Source organism: Monodelphis domestica, chromosome 2 (assembly GCF_027887165.1).
Source record: "Monodelphis domestica isolate mMonDom1 chromosome 2, mMonDom1.pri, whole genome shotgun sequence".
NCBI lineage: Eukaryota > Metazoa > Chordata > Mammalia > Didelphimorphia > Didelphidae > Monodelphis > Monodelphis domestica.
Window position 1 is genome coordinate 403,862,418 of NC_077228.1, and position 18,439 is coordinate 403,880,856.

An 18,439-nucleotide genomic window follows, 5' to 3' on the forward strand; every position below is an offset into this window, starting at 1 on the left:
ACCTCCTATAGAAGGTAAAATTTGAATTGAGTATTAAAGGAATCTAGGAGGTAAATATGAGAATGGAAATCATTCCCTGCATGGGGGACAACCAATAGATAGACCTAGAGATGGGAGGTCTTGGACTCAAATCTGGACTCAGATACTTCCTAGCTGTGTGACCTTGGGAGTGTCAATTGCCTTACCCCTCTTTTATCTTAGAACTGATACTTGATATTAATTCTAAGATAGAAGGAAAGGGTTGAAAAAAAAGAAAAGACTTGTAGGCAAGGAATGAGTATCAGGTTTAAGGAACATCAAAGATGCCAATGTCACTCTATTATAGTCTAGGTGGAGGTGAGCAAAGAAGACTGGAGAGGTAGGAGGGAGCCATATTGTGAAGGAATTTTAATGCCAAATGGAGGATTTTATATTTGATCATGGAGGTAAAAGGGAGCTATTGGTGTTTATTGAATAGGTCAGTGACATGATTCTATCTCAATTCATCCAGATATAGTACCAAAAGTTCCTGAGAAAGAGGCTATAAGGCCCCCAGACTTCTGTATCTGGAAGGTAGTGTATATATATGCATACATATATATATATATATGCACACATATATATCATGTATATACATACATTCTTTTTATTCCATTTTAATTAGTTTATGTAGTCAATTTAGAACATTGTTCCTAGATTACAATAATCACATTATTTCTCTCCCTCCCCTCCACCCACCCTTCCCACAGCCAACGCGCAATTTCATTGGGTATTACTTGTGTCCTTGATCAGAACCTATTTCCATGTTGTTGATGTTTGCACAATGATGTTCATTTAGAGTCTACATCCACATCCATATCCCTTCAATTCATGTATTCAAGCAATAGTTTTACTTCTGTGTTTTTACTCCCACAGTGTTTCCTCTGAATGTGGATAGTAGTTTTTCTCATAGATTCCTCCAAGTTGTTCAGGGTCATTGCATTGCCACTAAAAGAAAAGTGTATTACATTCAATTGTACAACAGTGTATCAGTCTCTGTGTACAATGTTTTCCTGGTTCTGCTCCTCTCAGTCTGCATCAATTACTGGAGGTTGTTCCAGTTCCCATGGAATTCCTCCACTTTATTATTCCTTTGAGCACAATAGTATTCTATCACATAGTTTGTTCAGCCATTCTCCAATTGAAGGGCATCCACACATTATCTTCATTATCCAATTTTTGGCCACCAAAAAGAGTGCAGCTATGAATATTCTTGTACAAGTCTTTTTCCTTATTATCTCTTTGGGGTACAAACCCAGCAGTGCTATGGCTGGATCAAAGGGCAGAAAGTCTTTTAGCGCCCTTTGGGCATAGTTCGAAATTGTCCTACAGAATGGTTGGATCAATCACAACTCCACCAGCAATGCATTAATGTCCCAATTTTGCCATATCTCCTCCATCATTCATTACTTTCATGTTAGCCAATCTGCTAGGTGTAAGGTGATACCTCAGAGTTGTTTTGATTTGCATTTCACTGATTATAAGAGATTTAGAACACTTTTTCATGTGCTTATTAATAGTTTTGATTTCTTTAACTGAAAATTGCCTATACATGTCCCTTACCCATTTATCAACTGGAGAATGGCTTGATTTTTTGTACAAGTGGTTTAGCTCTTTATAAATTTGAGTAATTAGACCTTTCTCAGAGGTTTCTGTAATGAAGATTGTTTCCCAATTTGTTGCTTCCCTTCTAATTTGGGATGCATTAGTTTTGTTTGTACAAAAACTTTTTAATTTGATATAATCAAAATTATTGATTTTACATTTTGTGATTTTTTTCTAGTTCTTACTTAGCTTTAAAGTCTTTCCTTTCCCAAAGATCAGACAAGTATATAATTCTGTGTTCACCTAATTTGCTTATAGTTTCCTTCTTTATATTCTGGTCATTCACCCATTCTGAGTTTACCTTGGTGTAGGGTGTGAGATGTTGATTCAAACCTAATCCTCCCATACTGTCTTCTAATTTTCCCAGCAGTTTTTATCAAATACTGGATTTTGGTCCCCAAAACTGGCATCTTTGGGATTATCATAGATTGTCTTGCTGAGGTCATTTACCCCAAGTCTATTCCACTGATCCTCCTCTCTGTCTCTTAACCAGTACCAAATTGTTTTGATGACCACTGCTTTATAGTATAGTTTGAGCTCTGGGACAGGAAGTCCTCCATTGCATTTTTTTCATGATTTCCCTGGAAATCCTTGATCTTTAGTTTTTCCAAATGAACTTTATTATGATTATTTCTTATTCAGTAAAAAAGTTTTTTTGGTAGTTCAATGGGTATGGCACTAAATAAGTAAATTAATTTGGGTAGGATTGTCATTTTTATTATGTTAACTCGTCCCACCCATGAGCAATCAATGTTTTTCCAATTGTTTAGATCTAATTTTAATTGTGTGGAGAGTGTTTTGTAGTTCTGTTCATATAGTTCCTGTGTTTGTCTCGGCAGGTAGATTCCTAAGTATTTTATATTGTCTCGGATGACTTTAAATGTAATTTCTCTTTCTACTTCTTGCTGCTGAAATGGTTGGATATATATATATATATATATATATATATATATATATATATATATATATATATATATATATATATAAATGCTGATGACTTATGAGGGTTTATTTTGTATCCTGCAACTTTGCTAAAGTTGTTGATTATTTTGACTAACTTTTTGGTTGATTCTCTAGGATTCTTTAAGTACAACATCATATCATCCGCAAAGAGTGATAGCTTGGTCTTCTCATTGCCAATTTTAATACCTCCAATTTCTTTTTCTTCTCTAATTGCCACTGCTAGTGTTTCTAGTACAATGTTAAATAATAGAGGTAATAATGGGCATCCTTGTTTCACTCCTGATCTTATTGGGAAGGCTTCTAGTTTATCCCCATGGCAGATGATATTTGATGATGGTTTTGGATATATACTATTTATTATTTTTAGGAAAGGGCCTTCTATTCCTATAATTTCTAGTGTTTTCAATAGGAATGGATGTTGTATTTTTATCAAAAGCTTTCTCTGCATCTATTGAGATAATCATGTGATATTTGTTAGTTTGCTTGTTGATATGGTCAATTATGTGGATGGTTTTCCTAATATTGAACCATCCTTGCATTCCTGGTATGAATCCTACCTGGTCATAGTGAATAACCCTTGTGATGACTTTTTGCTAGTATCCTGTTTAGGATTTTTTGCATCTAGATTCATTAAGGAGATTGGTCAATAGTTTTCTTTCTGTTTTTGACCTGCCTGGCTTTGGAATCAGTATCATATTTGTGTCATAAAATGAATTTGGAAGAACTCCTTCTTTGCTTATTCTATCAAATAGTTTGTATAATATTGGGATTAGTTCTCCTTTGAATGTTCAATAGAATTCATGTTTTAATCCATCTGGACCTCGAGATTTTTTCTTAGGGAGTTTTTTGATGGTTTGTTCAATTTCTTTTTTCTGATATGGGGTTCTTTAGGTAATCTATTTCTTCCACTGTTAGTCTAGACAATTTATATTTTTGTAAGTATTCATCCATATCACCTAGATTGCCATATCTGTTGCCATATAATTGGGTAAAATAGTTTTTTCATGATGGCCTTAATGTCCTCTTCATTAGAGGTGAGATCTCCCTTTTCATTTTGGATACTGTCAATTTTCTTCTTTCCTTTTTTAAATTAGACTGACCAGTACTTTGTCTATTTTTTTCAACGTACCAGCTTCTAGTCTTATTTATTAAATCAATAGTTATTTTACTTTCAACTTTATTAATTTCTCCTTTGATTTTTAGGATATCTAATTTAGTCTTCATTTGAGGATTTTTAATTTGTCCACTTTCTAGATTTTAATTTGCATGCCCAATTCATTGACCTCTGTCCTCCTTAATTTGTTAATATATGAACTCAAGGATATAAATTTCCCCTGAGGACTGCTTTGGCTGCATCCCATAGGTTTTGAAATGATGTCACACCATTTTCATTTTCTACAATGAAGCTATTGTTTCTATGATTTATTCTTTAACTAACCAGTTTTGGAGAACCGTATTGTTTAATTTACAATTAATTTTTCATTTACCTCTCCATGTACCCTTACTAATTATTATTTTCATTGCATTGTGACCTGAAAAGGTTGCATTTATTATTTCTGCTCTTTTACACTTGTTTGCAATGTTTTTGTGTCCTAATACATGGTCAATTTTTGTGAATGTACGTTGTGCTACTGAAAAGGTGTATTCCTTTTTGTCCTTATTTTTCTCCACATATTTACTAATTCTAATTTTTCTAAGATTTCATTCACTTTTCTTACCTCTTTCTTATTTATTTTTTATTTGATTTATCTAGTTCAGATAGAGGAAGGTTCAGGTATCCCACTAGTATAGTTTTTCTATCTATTTCATCCTTGAGCCCCACTAGTTTCTCCTTTAGAAATTTAGATGCTATGCCATTTGGTGAATACATGTTGAATACTGACATTTCCTCAGTCGATACTGCCTTTTATCAGTATATAATTACCTTCCCTGTCTTTTTAACTAGATTTATTTTTACTTTGGCTTTGTCAGATATCATGATTGTGACTCCTGCCTTCTTTTTTTCAGTTGATGCCCAATAGATTTGGCTCCAATCTCTTACTTTCATCCTATGTGTGTTTCTTGTAGACAGCTTATGGTAGGGTTTTGGATTCTAATCTACTCTGCTTTTCTCTTGTGTTTTATGGGTGAGTTCATTCCATTCATATTCAGAGTTATGATTACCAGCTGTGTCTTTCCCAGCATTTTGATTTCTATTCCTGGTCCTGTCTTTTCTTCTTTCACTATTTCCTTCTACACCAATGTTTGTTTTTAATCAGTCCCCCTAGTTCCCATCCTTATTTTACTTCCCTTTCTACCCCCTTCCCTTCTTATTCCCCCCTTATTTTCCCTGCTCTCTTTCTGAATATACCCCCCTCCCTCCTTTGTACTGCTTCCTTATGCACCAGTCTGTTTGTTAACCTTCTACTTCCCTATATGGCATAAATGTATTCTCTGCCCCCAATGGATTGTATTGTTCTTCCCTCTTTTGGTCAATTTCAATGCACATAAGAGTTGAGTATTTCTTAAGTCCAACATCTTTACCCTTCCAGTGTATTGATGTTCTCCCCCCTCCTGCCATGAGCTTCTTTGTGACATATAAATTTATCCCCATTTGTTTCTTTTCCCATTTCTTTTAGTATTAACCTCTTTTTTTAGATCTAGTTGTATATGTATATATATAAATATATATGCATATATATCTATATACACATATATATGCATTTATGCATACATATATCTATATACTTATTTATGTATTCTCATTTCATCCTATACAGTTTGTCACTGTTCCCTCTAAGTGTAATTCTTATAGCTGCCCAGGTGATAGCAACAGTTTTTAAGAGTTACCAGTGACCTTTTTTCTTATAGGGATACATAACATTTTAACTTACTGAGTCTCTTTAAAAAAGGGTTTGTTTAGTTTTGTTTTGTTTTTCTTTTTTCCCCTCTATTTTAATTACCTTTTGATGATTCTCTTGAGTTCTGTGCTTGGACATCAAATTTTCTGTTCAGGTCTGGTCTTTTCTTTACAAATGCTTGGAATTCTTCTATTGTGTTGAATGACCATACTTTCCTCTGTAAGAATATAGTCAGTTTTGCTGGGTAATTGATTCTTGGTTGTAGACCTAGTTCCCTTGCTTTCTGGAATATCATATCCCATGGCTTTTGGCCCTTCAGTGTGGATTCAGCCAGATCCTGCGTTATCCTCACTGTGGTTCCATGATATCTGAATTACTTCTTCTTGGCAGCTTGTAATATCTTTTCTTTGATCTGGTAGTTCTTGAATTTGGCTATAACATTCCTGGGTGTTGTCAGTTGGGGATTAAGTACAGGAGGTGATATGTGGATTCTTTCAATCTTCAATTTTCCCTCTTGTTCTAGAATATCGGGGCAGTTTTCTTGAATCATTTCCTACAGTATTATGTCCACGATTTTTCTTTTTTCATGGTCTTCTGGTAGACCAATGATTATTAAATTGTATCTCCTTGAATGATTTTCTAAATACTCTGTTTTGTGAATTAGATGCTCCATATTTTCCTCAATTTTTTTCATTCTTTTGGTTTTCTTTTATAGTGTCCTGCTGCCTTGTGAGGTCACTTAATTCCAGTTGTTGTTCTCTGGTTCTTAACAACTGGATTTCATCCCTGGATTTTTGGTTATCCTTCTACTTCTGGTCTGATTTTCTTTGAAGGTCATCTTTCATTCTCTTTACCTCATCCCTCATCTCCTTTGGCTCATCTTTCATCTTCCTTGCCTCATCTTTCATCTCCTTTGGCTCATTTTCAAGCTGGTTGATTTTGGCTTTCAAGACACTATTTTCTGTTTCCAGATGACTTCTTAGTTTTTATGTTCTTTTCCCTATTGTCTTCAGCCTCTCTTAATTGTGTTTTGAATTGCAATTTGAGTTCTTCCAAAGCCTGTATCCAATTCACTGGGATTTCTGTTTTTTTGCTTTTCTCCTCCTCTGTTGCATTTGCTCTTAATTCATAGCCTGTACAAAAGCTCTCAATTGTAATTTCTTTCTTCTTTTTCTGTTGTTTGCTCATATTTACCTCTTCTTTGTTCCCTGTATTTGTCTGTGCTCTTGCTCTTCTCATTTTTTTTTTTGGTTTTGGGGCTTTCTGTCAGTCTCCCCTCTTGGAACTTTGTCAGGAGATCTCTCCATGCAGTCTGTGGGTGATTGGTGTTGGAGTTTGAGCTTCCCTGTCCTCTGGAGGCTTTTGATTGGATTAAAGTTCAGTAGTCTGTGGGGGAGTGGTGTTGGATCTTGGGCTTCCCTGACCTCTGAATACTTTTGATGGGGTTAAGTTCAGCTGGATTGGGCTGGGTGTCTTCTAAGGCCAAAACCTCCTAGAAGATTGGAGCAATATGGAGGGTAACCGCAGCTCTGACCAGGCTTCCAGCTCTATGCTCCCTCTCCAGCTCCTTCCCTGCTGCCTATTTCCCATGCTCTGTGCCTGGAACAGCCCTGCCCACAAGGTACACCCTCCAGACCAGTGCCTTTGCCCACCCAGAGGTTCCTGCTGCCGCTGGAGGCTTAGCTCTCTAGGTGGGGGGAAGGGAGTGGGAGGGATCGTGGGACCTTCCTTATGACTTCCCCTTAAACCCGAGTGTTCTCAGGTTCTGGCTTTGGGGAGGGAGGATATACCTTTGGAATTGAGTCAAGTAGCAGAGTTCCTTGACTCTGACTTGTTGTTAGGTTTGATTTTTAGTCCCCTAGTAACATTCAGTTTGTGATCGGTAAGGAAGGGTATTCAGAGGTCTGAACTTCTGCTGCTTCTAGACTGCCATCTTGACTCTGCCTCCTCTATATACATACATTCTTAAAGGTATATGTGTTGTGGGTGCATGTGTGTCAGCCTAGTTTACATTTATGAGGTAGATTTACAAAATAGTACCTACATTCATGTAATGTTGCATTTATCACAATAATTATGAAATGGTTTATACATATAGCCCCAGTCAAAGAGTCACAATTCTCTAATAATGAACTGCAGGATGAGCTCACAGTCCTGCACTAGGAAATATCCCTCTCTCTTGTGTGGCTGCCAATGTGTCCTTATGCCACAAACAAAAGGACACCCACTAATGTAAGGTACAAGTTTGGCCATAATTATTTGTGAGAAATAACATTGAATCTGGCAAATATATTCTTTGACAAAATAAATTTCAAAAAAATATACATGGAAGTAAGCCTGGAGCAGTGTAGAGCCAATCCATTCCTCTCAGTTGGTTTGTTTCTCTTAAATACTCCTGAGTGAGCAATTGAGATAAAACACATATGGTTCCACTAATCTCCAAGCTTATCCATTTAGATATAACTCCTTTCTTGTGGTCTTAAGAGAATTTGTAGATGTAGTAAAAGCCTGTCCCAGTCATGATTCTGTCATCACACACACACACACACACACACACACACACACAATTTATTCTTAAATTATTTCTTTTCTATCCAAATTGGAAGATCTGATCTCAGGGAGATATACACACTTTCTAACTACATTTTATAATCTGGACAATGGACTTTTTCATTCACTTGTCTTCTCTGGTGTGACAAGTTTGCCAAATTCTTTTACGTGGTTACAAAATTTTTTCAGGAGTCTCTGCAAAGTTCAGTGTAATCAGCACAATGTCATCTTAAAATGGGAACGGATTTTCTCATCTTTATTTTCTTGGTACCATCATCTTCTCTATGAACATCAAGACTTGTGATATTCTATTCATTCTTAATCAGGTCACCCAAAGTAACACAGGGGAAAGGATGCCCAAAGGTATTCATGAGAAATAATATTGAATTTGGCAAATACATTTTACTGAATATTTTAGCAATATATATATTTACAATATATTTTATATTTTTATAAATATATGCTTACAGAATATTTTACAGAATATGTGTTTAATACACAAATGGAAGTATCTTCACCCAGTTCAAATCTTCTCATCTCTCCTGAAATCTCTCCTCACTACTCTTCTCTGCTCTCACAGACAAGGATTTTCGCATTACACTTTTTAAAAAAAATTGAGACTATTCAGAGTTCTCTTTCTCCTCTACTGCTCACATCATTCACCCTAACCCTATTTCCACCTCTTTAGCCAAGGTTCTGGAAAAAGAGGAGGCCCTACTCTTTGCCAGGGTCAACCTTTTTAAATGCATGCTAGATTCTATCCCCTCCGAATTATTCCAGCAAATTGCCTTTATTATTTGTCTTTGTCTTAGAATCTGTGTCTCTCTGTAGTTGCCTCTCTATGTCCCTGTCTTCTGGTGTGTGTGTGTGTGTGTGTGTGTGTGTGTGTGTGTGTGTGTGTGTGTGTTGTGTCTTCTTTCTCTCTCACTAGGCTACTTGATGTTTCTCATGCATGACATTCTGCCTCCTATAATTTTCTATTGGTTGTTCCCCATGGCTGAAATACTCTCCCTCTTCATTTCTGCAGTTAATTTCTTTGGATTCTTTCAAGACAGCTCAAATTCCACCTTCTATAGGAAGCCTTTTCCAGCCCTTCTTGGTGCTAGTGTCTTACCATCTCAGATTATCCCATCTCCTGTTTCTTCTCCTCTTCTCTCTCTCCTATACATATACATGTACATACATATATAGATATAAATACACATATATATGTCCTATGTAAGTATGTTTCTAGTTATTTACATGTTGTCTCTCCCATTAAAATGTAAGCTCCTTAAGGTCAGGGGCTGCTTTTGCTTTTCTTTGTCTTTCAGTTCTTCAAGTGTTTATTAGGTAAACACCTAATAAATGGGTTGTGTTTTTTTTGCCTTAAAAACTGACTGTTAGAGTCTAAGTGTATAGTTCTACTGTCCTTGATGGTGAAAATATTTTTATATTAAAAACTTTACAGATCTTTTCCATCTTTCTACAGTTGCCATTTCCATTAAATGCAAATTAATTGAACCAGAGTCAGTGGATACCAAATATAATGTGTCATTTAAAGCATGTCTTGTGGTTACAGGGACATGTATAGGCTAACAAAAGTAAGGTAAATTCTCCAACTAAAATATTTTCTCCAATTCTCCCATGAGGAATAAACAATGAAGGAAAAATAGAATAACTCTTTAATATTGTGGACAGAGAAGAACGAAACTGTCCAGGCTTTTGTAAACATTTAAAATCCTAGAGATTCCACTCACATTTTAATAACAAGTTTCATAGCCCTGTTCCATCAGTCTTTCTCCAAAGTATTACACAAATTATTTGACAGGTGTTTGAATTGCCAGATTCAAGTAATAGCTGGGAATAATAGTTCAATATCAGACTGGAAGATAGTTTACCATAGAGCACCTCAATTACCACTGGGCAAGTTATATAACTTCTTCCAGACAAATTTCCCTATCAGAAATATTTTTAACCCTAAATCCCTCTGTAATACAAATGACTTGTCCTAGGGTTACATGCTATGTTAGTAACAGAACCAAGGCTAGAACTTCAGCCCAATTCTCAGTGTAGTATTCCTCCCACCATGCAATACTCCTTTGTTTCTAAATAAGTCCTCAGATCAAATATGTAAAAGACAGTCTCTTTATTTTCAAACATCTAACAGATTGAGACTGTAGCCTTTTCAAAGTAGTCTTTAAATTTTTTAAGGAAAAATTATTAATGACAGGGAATTTATCATGACAAATCTGAAAAGAATTTGATAGTAAATCACTTCTCTTATTTATAATTCAGTTGTCAGGAAATAAAAACATAATTTGTTTTGTACTGTCTACATTCAAATCATTGTCAAGGTCCATCAGTCAGCTTGAGACAATCTTGTAAGGCTAGACAGATTGAGAAAATTTCACTTCAAATTAATAACTAATGAGAGCTAAATGTTACACATTTATGAAAGTCTTGGTTAGCATTGGTGACAGGTCCATTTTGAAGGATACCATTTTATAAGGAAAAACATATTTTGATAGTGAATGATAGGAATTTTTAAGATCAAGCATCATGAAAAGAAAATTCCCCACTGAGAATCAGATGTCCAAAGTTAGTTCTAATCTGTGAAAATTCCTTGGAAGGATTCAAAGAATAAAGCTTCATAAATAGTCCTTGATGTGATGAAACTCAACTTCAAAGCCAGACCAAGCAGGCCAAACTCTTTTAATATTTATGACATTATAAGAGACAGTTTGAGCCTTGGGCTTGGCTTCACAATCCATGCCATCAAAAGAACCATTTTAATAGCAAAAAAAATTAATATGAAACCATTTATCAAAAAGATTCTAGCTAGTTTTTTCCTTCTATTCAATGAGCATTTTGGGGAACCTCCTACAGGTCTAACACTGTACTTCTATCTTAGAAGTCTCTGTTGGGGAATACAAAAGCAGTATCCCATTTAATCTCTGCCTTCAAGGAGCATTCAATTTAACAGTATGCCAAGACACACTAGATATAATTAGTGAAAAATAAAAATAAAAATATATATGTGCATATATGTGTATATATGTGTACATACACACATATGTGCATATATGTGCATATATATGTACATACATACACACATATATGCATATATATATATATGGAGAGAGAAAGAGAGACTTTGTGTCCAAATGTGCAAGTTGCCAGGCAGTCTAGAAAGGGAGATATTAGGATGAGTTTTCCATTAGGAATAAACAAAACCATGCACTTGTGATTTATCTTGTATAGGGACCTCCTTTGTGAGAAAATCTCTTCACCAAAACAGACTGATGCCTTCTTTATAACTTTTAGTCTCAGTATCCTAGAGCACTGAGGGGTTAAGAGATATACCAAGTGAGATATAGTCAATATGTGTCAGAAGCAGGACTTAATTCCAAGTCTTCCTGGCTCCCAAGCTAGCTCAATATGTACTATACCACACTGCCTCTTTCTTTCCCATTGTGATGTATTTAATTGATTTTTTGCCATGTCTTCTTCAGTGAAATAAAAAAAAAAGTATGCTGGATTTGGAATCAGAGGATCTCATTTCTTCTCTTTACTAATTGAGTGACCATGCACTCCACCTACCTGAGTCCCAGTTTCCTTATTTGTAAAATGAGAAGATTGCATGAGATAAAGTTCTCACTTTTATGATTTAAGGTAATTTAAAATGTGTTATTTCAAAAGTGTTTCTTGTCAGAAAGCTGGCACGTGTGTTCACAGTTTATTTTGTGTTGTTGTAGAGGTTTTGAGGTGACGCCATTTTCAAAAAGCTTGCTCTGCTACTCAGTGTTTCATAATTGGCACCCCTATTCTGATAGTTTAGTCCAATATATATTTAAATGAATACTGAAACTATAGCAGTAAGTCATTTATTAACTCACAGATGAGGACCTACTCCTGGCTTATAATCTTTGCAATGTGATAATGGCTTGTTGGCATAATTAATCCATCACAGACAAGCTAGTACATTTTCCAATTACATATATAGTGCAATAGACTCATTAGTTGTCATACCTCATCTGTCCCTACCATTAATCTAGTTTTTCTTTATTGCACATCACTGTTCACTTTTAGTTATATCCATCTTTCCTAGATCACCACACTGACTTCTACCTTACCAAACAATGTATTCCTTTCTTCATTATCGTGGGGAAATATTTATTTACTTGATTTATGTTTACATGATACAGGAAAGTATCATGTAGTTCATTGTCTTTGCTGAATCCAGAACAGGTTTCTGTTTAATGTTTTGTATAAATTACTATTATTAATAAGACCATAAGAGTAATAAGGTCATAACAGTTTCTGTGGAACTGAAAAACAGATCAAGCAACACTCTCTCTCCACGACTGCTTCATGGAGGAAATCTATAAAATACTGAATTTTAAGCACTGGCAAAGTTCTCTAATAGTTGTTTTGAGACAAACACCTTGCCCTGAAGTAGCTTTCTGTGGATTACTAAAAAGTATGAAATTTATAATCCTCCCTCCTCCACATTTTTCCCTTACTCAAGCCAATTTAAATTCAAATCTTGAACCTGATATAACAAAACTTTGCTCTGTCTCCTTAAGTCTCCTCATTTAAATAGATTTCCAATAAAATATGTTTTCTCAGTATAACCATAGAACAAATAATGGAATTCTATAGATGATAGAAATAGACAGAGACAGACAGACAGACAGACAGAGAGTTGCTCAGCTAATTAATTTTTCATGTCAAACAAAGAGCTAAGGCAAGATTGATGAGTCAACTGCCAGGATAATAGGTGGAAAGAGCCTTTTATTTGAGAATGAGTTGCCCTATTCTCAGCTATAAGAATTTCCCTTACTGCCTTAAGAATAATTGAAACTTCTCTTGAAGGTCATTAAGGGATTTAATATCTCTACTTGGTACTATCCACATGAGGGTAGGAGGAAAAAAGTTAAAATGCTGACATATTGTGAATATCCTCAAAGATGATATCCCTGGATCCAAACTATGGTAATAATTCCATTGAGAAATCACAGGTTGGGGTACTTGATCCTGAAGATTACATGGCTCTTCAGCTAATAAGGACTAATGAACTGCTTGTGGTCAGATATTCTTCATTATTAGGAGCATTTGGAAGCTCTGATGGCTGTCATTGTTGACAGAACTATTGTTGATGGGGGAAGGAATAAAGATATTTCTGAAGGCAGCCAACAGTATTGATTATTGGAGACTTCAAAAGTTGTACCTCTCCAATCTATGAGCTGTTACAAAAAATGGTAACTAAGGACATGATGCACTCACTGTCAATTAACCAATAAACAAGGCATTTATGGATTGGTTACTTCAAAGCTGAATCTTGGATCTTTTGTTTCCATCTGACCCAATATTTGGATATTTTTAAATAGAGTCATTATTGACAGGATTTCCTCCTTCCCACCACCTATGTGACCTCTGCCTCAGATGGTGTACTTAGCACATTAGAGTGGGATATGGACAACTCAATTTAAAATGATCTGAAGTCAACTAACCTATGACTGAACTGCAAGGATATAACTTATCTGGAACCCTGCTACAATAATGCTTAATCAGCACAAGAGGTATTCTAGGATCTTTGTCTTAAAGAGACAGAGGTTTGGACACTGGCTTATCAGCCAGAAAATATCCTCTGCTCTGGGTCAGGTGGCAATAAATTAAGTCATCTAAAAATGTCATCTTCAACGATGCTTATCTAAAATATGCCTCGGCCCACAAAAATCCCCATTAAATTAATCTCAGCTGTCAGAGAAAGGAACTTGATATGCAAAAAAGTCAGTGTCTTTCCTTCAGATGCAGGTTCATTTGGAGGTGCCCAGTTAACATACACTCAGTTATAATGTATAAGAAATAAAAACACTTTTTAAAAAATCTTTAAAACAGTGAGACATTAATTATCCATTTGTAAAAAGCTGAAGTCCTCTTTTTTTTTAATAACAGCTCCTCAATTTCCTACTTGAAACAGATGTCAGTGCCCCGGGTAACTCATTATTTTTAACCCCTGTCACAGCATTGGCCCGTTTCATTTCAGATTTAATTTCAGGACACCAGCAGCAGCACCAACTTCTGAGGAGAAAATGTCACCCGAATGCCATTTCTTATCAATGACAACAGCTTCTTCAGAAAAATTAAGCTTTGTTCCATGTCAGTGAACATAGTGACCATTGACCCAACACTGAGGCAGTTCAATCTGTCCTATCAAGACTTTGCTTCAAGAAGTATTACAAACAGTGTGTGAAACAGGAGTCAGGCATGAAGGCGTTTGTAAATATTCCCACAATAATTGTTTTTCAAAGTGCATTTCACTCACAGAAAAGATTGGTTAAGAATCTACACTGAATATGATTCTTTGAAATTGAATAAAATACCAGCATCACTACGATAGACGGGGTCAGAGCTTCAATTGTTAGTCAAATTCATCCTCTGCTTAACGTTGAAAATTATTTTTCTTTTTCTTTTTAAAACATTATTTTATTTGGTCATTTACAAACATTATTCATTGGAAACAATGATCATTTTCTTTTCCTCCCCCCCGACCCCCTCCCACCACCTCTCCAATAGCCGACTCATGACTCACATGTGTTCTTGATTCGAACCCATTTCCATGTTGTTGGTATTTGCACTAGAGTGTTCATTTAGAGTCTCTGCTCAGTTATTCCCCTCAGCCCCTGTAGTCAAGCAGTTGCTTTTCATCGGTGTTTTTACTCCTACAGTTTATCCTCTGCTTGTGGATAGTGTTTTTTAGATCCCTGCAAGTTGTTCAGGGACATTGCATTGACCCTAATGGAGAAGTCCATCACCTTTGATTGTACCACAGTGTATCAGTCTCTGTGAACAAGGTTTTCCTGGTTCTGCTCCTTTCGCTCTGCATCACTTCCTGGAGGTTGTTCCAGTCTCCATGGAATTCCTCCACCTTATTATTCCTTTTTGCACAATAGTGTTCCATCACCAACATATACCACAATTTGTTCAAACATTCCCCAATTGAAGGGCATCCCCACATTTTCCAATTTTTGGCCACCACAAAGAGTGCAGCTATGAATATTCTTGTACAAGTCTTTTTCCTTATTATCTCTTTGGGGTACAAACCCAGCAGTGCTATGGCTGGATCAAAGGGCAGACAGTCTTTTATCGCCCTTTGGGCATAGTTCTAAATTTCCCACCAGAATGGTTGGATCAATTCACAACTCCACCAGCAATGAATTAATGTCCCCACTTTGCCACAGCCCCTCCAGCATTCATTGCTTTCCTCTGCTGTCATGTTAGCCAATCTGCTAGGTGTGAGGTGATACCTCAGAGTTGTTTTGATTTGCATCTCTCTGATTATAAGAGATTTAGAACACTTTTTCATGTGCTTATTAATAGTTTTGATTTCTTTATCTGAAAACTGCCTATTCATGTCCCTTACCCATTTATCAATTGGAGAATGGCTTGCTTTTTTGTACAATTAATTTAGCTCTTTGTAAATTTGAGTAATTAAACCTTTGTCAGAGGTTTTTATGAAGATTGTTTCCCAATGTGTTGCTTCCCTTCTGATTTTAGTTATATTGGTTTTGTTTGTACAAAAGCTTTTTAATTTGATGTAGTTGAAATTATTTATTTTATATTTTGTGACTCTTTCTATGTCTTGCTTGGTTTTAAAGTCTTTCCCTTCCCAAAGTTCTGACATGTATACTATTCTGTGTTCACCTAATTTACTTATAGTTTCCTTCATTATGTTCAAGTCATTCACCTATTTTGAATTTATCTTGGTGTAGAGTATGAGGTGTTGATCCAAACCTAATCTTTCCCATACTGTCTTGCCATTTTCCCAGCAGTTTTTATCGAATAGTGGATTTTTGTCCCAAGACCTGGGATCTTTGGGTTTATCGTATACTGTCTTGCTGAGGTCACTTGCCCCAAGTCTATTCCACTGATCCTCCTTTCTGTCCCTTAGCCAGTACCAAATTATTTTGATGACTGCTGCTTTGTAATATAGTTTGAGATCTGGGACTGCAAGGCCCCCTTCCTTTGTATTTTTTTTCATTATTTCCCTGGATATCCTTGATCCTTTGTTATTCCAAATGAACTTTGTTATGGTTTTTTCTAAATCAGTAAAGAAATTTTTTTGGAAGTTCAATGGGTATGGCACTAAATAGAAAGATAAATTTGGGTAGGATGGTCATTTTTACTATATTGGCTCGTCCTACCCGTGATCAGTTAATGTTTTCCCAATTGCTCAAGTCTAGTTTTAGTTGTGTGGAGAGTGTTTTGTAGTTGTGTTCATATAGTTCCTGTGTTTGTCTCGGGAGATAGATTCCTAGGCATTTTATTTTGTTTAAGGTGATTTTGAATGGGATTTCTCTTTCTAGTTTTTGCTGCTGAGCTGTGTTGGAGATATATAGAAATGCTGATGACTTAAGTGGGTTTATTTTGTATCCTGCAACTTTGCTAAAGTTGTTGATTATTTCAATTAGCTTTTTGATTGAATCTCTAGGATTCTTTAAGTAGACCATCATGTCATCTGCAAAGAGTGATAACTTAGTCTCCTCCTTGCCTATTTTGATGCCTTCAATTTCTTTTTCTTCTCTAATTGCTACTGCTAGTGTTTCTAGTACAATGTCAAATAGTAGAGGTGATAATGGGCATCCTTGTTTCACTCCTGATCTTAATGGGAATGCATCTAGTTTATCCCCATTGCAGATGATATTAGCTGATGGTTTTAGATATATAATGTTTATTATTTTTAGGAACGACCCTTCTATTCCTATGCTTTCTAGTGATTATAATAGGAATTGATGTTGTATTTTATCAAAGGCTTTTTCTGCGTCTATTGAGATAATCATGTGATTTTTGTTGGTTTGCTTGTTGATATGGTCGATTATGTGGATGGTTTTCCTAATATTGAACCAGCCCTGCATCCCTGGTATAAATCCTACTTGATCATGGTGGATGACCCTTCTGATCACTTGCTGGAGTCTTTTTGCTAGTATCCTATTTAAGATTTTGCATTTATATTCATTAGGGAGATTGGTCTATAGTTTTCTTTCTCTGTTTTTGATCTGCCTGGTTTTGAAATCAGTACCATGTTTGTATCATAAAAGGAGTTTGGTAGAACTCCCTCTTTGCTTATTATATCAAATAGTTTGTATAGTATTGGGATTAACTGTTCTCTGAATGTTTGATAGAATTCACTTGTGAATCCGTCGGGCCCTGAGGATTTTTTTAGGGAGTTTGTTGATGGCCTGTTGGATTTCATGTTCTGGTATGGGATTATTTAAGAATTCTATTTCTTCTTCTGTTAGTCTAGGCAGTTTGTATTTTTGTATATATTCATCCATATCACTTAGATTGGTGTATTGCCATATAATTTGGCAAAGTAATTTTTAATGATTGCCCTGATTTCCTCTTCATTGGAGGTGATTTCCCCCTTTTCATCTTTGATGCTGTTAATTTGCTTTTCTTCTTCCAATTTTTAATTAGACTGACTAGTACTTTGTCTATTTTGTTTTGTTTTTTCAAAGTACCAGTTTCTAGTCTTATTTTTTAAATCAATAGTTCTATCACTTTCTATTTTATTAATTTCTCCCTTAATTTTTAGGATCTCTAGTTTGGTTTTCTTTTTGGGGTTTTTAATTTGTTCACTTTCAAGTTTTTCTATTTGCATTAACAATTGATTGATTTCTGCTCTCCCTAGTTTGTTAATATATGCACTCAGGGATACGAATATACCTCTGATTACTGCTTTGGCTACATCGCAAAAGGTTTGAAAGGATGTCTCGCCGTTGTCATTTTCCTTGATGAAATTATTGTTTCTATTATTTCTTCTCTAACTAAACGATTTTGGGGTATCATATTGTTTAATTTCCAATTGATTTTTATTTGGTTTTCCACGTACCATTACTGATCATTATTTTTATTGCCTTGTGATCTGAAAAGGCTGCATTTATTATTTCTGCTTTTCTGCATTTGTATGCCATGTTTCTGTGACCTAGTGTATGGTCAATCTTTGTGAATGTGCCATGTGGTGCTGAGAAGAAGGTATATTCCTTTTTGTCCCTATTTATTTTTCTCCATATGTCTATTAACTCTAACTTTTCTAAGATTTCATTCACTTCTTTTACCTCTTTCTTATTTATTTTTTTATTTGATTTATCTAAATTAGATAATGGTTGGTTTAAGTCTCCCACTAATATGGTTTTACTGTCTATTTCTTCCTTCAATTCTCCTAGTTTCTCCATTAGAAATTTGGGTGCTATATTATTTGGTGCATACATGTTGATTAGTGATATTTCCTCATTATCTAAAGTCCCTTTTAACAAAATATAATTACCTTCCCTATCCCTTTTGATCAGGTCTATTTTTGCTTTGACTTTATCAGATATCATCATTGCAACTCCTGCCTTCTTTCTATCAGTTGAGGCCCAGAAGGTCTTACTCCATCCTTTAATTCTGACCTTGTGGGTGTCTACCCGCCTCATGTG